This window comes from Octopus sinensis, linkage group LG9 (genome assembly GCF_006345805.1).
Source record: "Octopus sinensis linkage group LG9, ASM634580v1, whole genome shotgun sequence".
Taxonomy (NCBI): domain Eukaryota; kingdom Metazoa; phylum Mollusca; class Cephalopoda; order Octopoda; family Octopodidae; genus Octopus; species Octopus sinensis.
Window position 1 is genome coordinate 109,403,582 of NC_043005.1, and position 5,955 is coordinate 109,409,536.

The window sequence follows — 5,955 nt, forward strand, 5'->3', positions numbered from 1 at the left end:
TGCACTTGTCCCAGAATGGTAATGTCAACTTTGACAAGCATTGAACTCCCAACATTAAGAGACATGACTAAATTACATATTGTCAGTTTACCTGGAACTCTAGATCTTTTGTCACATCACAGTTCTGTTATTTTTTTATAGCCACAAAACCATGAATATTGGTTTCAGATTTTGGCACAAGACCAGTCATTTTAGGGGGCGAGTTGATTACATTGACCCCATTGTTCAACTGGTACTTATTTCATTGACCCCCAAAAAACAAAGGCAAAGTCAACACAAAACTATGAATATTAACAACAAGGAACAACAATCAATGGACCCTGGTACTTAGCTGGTACTTTGTTTTTCAACCCCAAACATGAAATACTAAATAGCAAAGGAAAGTTACTCAAGGCCACAAAATATACTGTTTCTGCAATTCTGCAGCAATCTATCAAGCTGAGATATGGGCTTTTATTGCTCAGTTGAATAATTAGAAATATCAGTCAAATCTTCTTAAAATCACATCTTCAAATTTCAAAAAGAAAAGGCAAAAATGGAAGAACATACTGTATAATGCTGTCTAGGTTACACTAATCCTGGAAAAATAGATGTGGTGGTCAAGGCTGGAACATAATTAACTTTATAGCATTCAAACTGGTCATATCTGGCCTCACACCTACCCTGCAATGTCATTCTTAACATAAACAATCACATCGTTAAAATCTCAAAATTGCAAGATAAATACATAATTAATTAAAAATAACATGATTAAATAAGCAATGCATTCAACAAAATAATCTGTATGCTAAAGGGTAAATCATAGATCTGTCTACATAAATCAGGCAGATTTTGGACTCCTACCAAATTAACTCATTGTAACTTAGTATTCAGTGATTGGTGCTTCATACTGATGAAGTCCAGCAGACTGAAATTATGTGATATTGGAATTCAGATGCCCATGACAGTTGAACTTCATCTGCTACAATCTATGTGTGTGCTTTTATGCCCCAAGCACCTATACGAGAGGGTCACTCAAGACGAGCAACACAGTATTTGGTGTTCTAACAAGGCATCCATGTTAAGTTGGATATAAAGATTATATTCAAATATATTTATTTTTGCCAACATCAAAACCCCATCACCACCTTCACCACCACTTTCTTTGGATTCCAGACTTTAGCTAATTATAATGGTTTCTAGCGACAAATAACCACTTGCCCTCTCCCTCCTTCCCTGTTGTCCATTCTCTTCCTTTCTGTGTCTTTCCCCTTCTTTGCTTCACTCCCTCACTCTTTCTTTCTATTCTTCCATCTTTAATTGGCCGACTTAATATATTTTGGTTTTTATTGTCTTTTTATTATTGTATCTTATGAAATTGCTTTTTTAAATTGATTTATTTTCTTTAATTGCCTTCACTACTGGCACGTACACACATATGCATACACATATATACAAATGCATGCAAAAAATATACGCAAAAACACACTTATACATATATATGTGTACACTCTCATATACATATATATTTACATACACATTCATGCACTTACATATTCATGCGTATTTACATACTACAGATGCTCATGTATACAGACCTGTATCACATACTCTTGTGTTCACATACATACATCACATACAGAAGCACTGTAAAAAAAGTAGTAATAAACTAGAGAAAACATTTTGAAAAAATTAAATCGTTTATGAAATAAATCAAAATGCCCCCTAAAATGAACAAACATCTGAAAAAAATTTAAAACCTGTTCAATGGAATATAAATATCGTAAAAATATCATAAGGACATAATGGGGAAAAAATGCAATAAAATAGTGTAAAATATAAAAAGATCATATAAATATAGAGTAAAAAAGGGCAATAAAATATCATAAAATATAAAATCTGAAAATGTCTAAAATATGAACAAAATATAATATAAGTAAAATATAAAATATAAGATATTTAGAAAAAAGAAAGAATAAAATGTGAAAACATGAAGTTAAAAAATGTAAAAAAATAAAATGTTGAAAAAGAAATTTAAAGATAAAGATGAAAATATAAAATATATAAGCATAAAAAAATTTAGATAAAAAACAAATGAAATATTGTAAAATAAAATAAAATCTTGTAAAAAATGAAATACTGTAAAAGAAATTAAAATAGCGTAAAAGATAAAAATGCCGTAAAAATACAAAAAAATTACAAACTACATAGAAACCAAAAGTATCATTATTATTATTATTATTTGTTGTTATTTTTATTGGTATGATTATTATTATTATTATTATTATTATTATTATTATTATTATTATTATTAGTAGTAGTAGTAGTAGTAGTAGTAGCAGTTTTTTTTATTCTTAGTTATTACAATTTTTCTGTTTTTGAAGTTTTATATATTTTACAAAAACAGAAAACAAAACAACAAAAATGGCAATAGTAATAATAATAATAATAATAATAAAATAATAATAATAATAATAATAATAATAATAATAATAATAACAATAATAATAATAATGTGTTGTAAATTGAAGTTAAGGAAACGATCAATAAATTTCACAGTCAATAGAAATTGCTGTCGACAGAGCGAGAAATATTGAATTTGTCTTCATGATGATATGGGGAGGGAAGTAGTTGGGAGGAGCGGAAAGTTTTCAAAATTATTGTTGTTTTTTTTTTCTTTTGTGGTAATGTTGTGCAGTGTATTGTTGGGGAAAATTTGGGGTGGTGTGTAGAAGTGGATAGGAGGTGAAATAGTGGTGGGTAGGGCAGAGCAGAGGTGGGGGGAGGTCGTTGTCAGTAGAGGTATCTAGGATTACAGCATTTAATGAGCCCTCCCATTTTTAAGCCAATAAAGAGTCATTTGAGGACAATTTGGCTGCTATTTCTTGAAGGGCAAGTGTGCATGAAATAAGTGGTAGTGGCGGAATGGAGGGGGTTGAGACAGGAATAGTGGGGACGGCAGTGGGAAGGGGGAATTTTTTTTCATTATTTACAGTTTTTCAATTTAAGAGTTCATTTTACTGATGGTTGGTTGGGAAATGCTCAGTTTTTGTTGTTATTGCTACTGTTGCTGTTTCTGCCATTATTTTTGTTGCAATTATTGTTGTTGTTGCTCCTGATATTGTTATTGTTATTATTATTGTCGTCATTTTCACTACTTTTCTTTGTTGCTATTTTGTATTGTTATTCTTATTGATATTTGTTTTTATTTTTGTTGCTTTCATTGCTGTTAATGTTGTTATATTTATTGCTCTTCTTGTAATTGTTTTTGCTATTGTTTCTATTCTTCGTCTTGTTGTTATTGTCGTTATGATTCTTAATGTTGTGATTGCTCTTGTTATTGTGGTTGTTGCTCTTCTTGTAGTTGTTATTATATTTCTTATTTTCATTTATGTGTTTTATTTTGCTTCTTGTTTTATTATTTTATAAATTTTTTCTTCTTACGTTTGTAATCAATTTTTAAAATGAAGTTGTTGACGATATGGAGGGGTGGAGGCAAGAAGTGGTGGTGGTGGTGGTAGTTAACAAGGTGAGTGAAGAAGTTGTGGTGTCTATAATGAGAAGATGTAATGCTGGTGGGCCAATGGTGGGGAGATTATTTAAATTATGTTTTATTTATGTATATGTTATGATTCTAAATATGTATTTGTATTTGGGTTTTGTTTTGTGGGGCAGGTTTTATCCGTAAAATATAAGTATTCTATGACCAAAATAAGTTGGGGAAACCCCTGGTGTGGTGTATGGGTGGTGTGTGGGTTGCACTGGATTGGTGTTTGATGTTTGCACTCTGCATGTGTTGTGTGGTTGTTGTTACATGCTTCGAGATAAAGAGGAGGAAGGAGGAGGAGGAGGAAGAGAAGAAGTAGCGGATGAGGATGATGATGATGATGATGATGATGATGATGAGGAGGAGGAGGAGGAGGATGAAGAAGAAGAATAAGAAGACTAGATGGTGAAAGAAGAGGTGGAGTAGATTGTGGAGATGGAGGAGGTAGTGAAAGAGAAGAAAGAAGAAAGAGAGGTGAAGGAGGTGGGCTGGAAGAAAAAGAAGAAAAGGAAGAGGAGGATGGGGAGGAAGAAAAGGAAGAAGAGGATGGGGAGGGAGAAAAAGAAGAAAAGGAAGAGGACGATGGGGAGAAGACGAATAAGAAGAAGACGAAGAAGAAGAAAAAGAAGGTAAATAAGTCAACAACAAGAAAGAAAAGAAGAAAGATGAAAGATTTGTAAAAATCAATAGAATAATTAAATTAAATGAGGGAGAAAGAGAGCACTGGTGGAGGGGTGCATGCGTGTGTGCATGTATGTGCGTATGTATGTGTGTTTGAAATAGTGGGAGGAAAGAAGGTGAATGAGAAGGGGATGGCAAAGAGGAGAGAAAGGATGAAGCGGAAATGATAAAATAACAAATATAAAATCAAAAACCAGTCAAAATATAACAAAATCCAGTTGCTTTCTATATTAATTATATTATTATTTTTATTTTATTATTTTTATTTTATTAGTTTTATTTCATTTTATTTCATTATTTTTCTTTTATTATTTATTTTTATCGTATTAATTATATTATTATTTAAATTTTTTTTAAAGGAAAAGAGGGAAGATACTTTGTAAATTTTATGTATTTTTGTAATTTTAAACTATATTTAACGATTTAGTCATTTTTATTTTTATTTATATTACAATTTTTATATATTCTTTCTTCATTTTTTTTTTCATTGTCATTATAATTTGTTTTATGACATTATTGTCACTTTGTTGTCATCGGTGTTATTGGGGGGGGGGGTTGCTGTGGCAATTGATGTTGTTTAGTTATTGTTTTTGCTATTGTTGTTTTTGTGGTTGATATTGTTGTTACTGATGTTGATGTTGATGTTATTGTTTTTGATTGTTATTGCTGGTTGTTGCCATTGCAGATTGGTTCATCTTACACTAAGTCTTTGTCTTCTTCTTCTTCTTCTTCTTTCACTTCTTCTTCTTCCTCCTTTTATCTTCCACTTCTTTCTTTTTCCCTTTCCTCCTTCTTCCCCTTTCTCCTTTTCTTCTTTTCCTTCTCCTCTTTCCTCTCTTTTTTCTGCTTTGTTCCTCCTCCCCTCCTCCCCACCACCACCTTCTCCCATTCTTCTTCTTCTCCTTCTTCATCATCATCATTTTCTTCTTCCTCTTCTTCATCATCATCATCATCATCTTCTTCCTTCTCCTTCTTCTTCACCTTCTTCTTCATCATCATCATCATCATCTTCTTCCTTCTCCTTCTTCTTCACCTTCTTCTTCATCTTCTTCTTCTCAATCCTACCTTTTCTTTTAAATCTCAGTTTCTAATTTCTTTACAAATTTTTCCCCATCTTTTATGAATGTTTCTTTTCAATTTTATTACTTTATTGCATTTCGCCCCCCCCCCACTAAACTCTAAGTTGTAATATATCTCCTCTCACTTGCCACTTTTAATGTGACTCTTCAATGTTGCACCTCAGTATGTCATCTCTAATATATCACCTCAACTATGCCACCATAGATTGTTATATATATATAGGTGTATGTATATATATATATATATATATATATATATACGCATATATATATATATACATATATATGTATATATAAGGGGAAAGTTTACGAAAATAAACAAAAGATGAAGGCAGGTGGAGTACAAACAAACAGATGTATTAGTATAACGCTCAGGAATAGAAAAAGTCTTTTACGTTTCAAGCCTACGCTCTTCAACAGAAAGATACACAGAAAAAAACAAGGAGAGAAAAAAAATGTGTGTAGGATCTAATGATCTATCATGCCGTCCTGACTTCTGACAGTGGTCAGATGCAAGAGGGACAGTAGGGGAGATGACAGGGTCAAGTGACATGAAATGAATGTAGAAAAATATAATATATGAGAAAAATATGAAAAAAAATAAAGTGAAAACGAAAAGGACAGTTTTTACGAACAGTTCAAAAGTTTGTAGACGTCGTGGTGTATTTC

The 5,955-nt window shown here is 31.6% G+C and overlaps 1 long non-coding RNA gene across 1 annotated transcript in view; it reads right to left on the reverse strand.

Moving 5' to 3' along the window:
* Window positions 1-5,625: 5,625 nt before the first annotated feature.
* Window positions 5,626-5,955, reverse strand: part of LOC118764732 — a 29,147-nt gene continuing 28,817 nt past the window's right edge. Inside the window, exon 3 of the long non-coding RNA XR_005000535.1 lies at window positions 5,626-5,775. This is a non-coding gene — a long non-coding RNA (uncharacterized LOC118764732). The remainder of the gene's footprint in view (window positions 5,776-5,955) is intronic.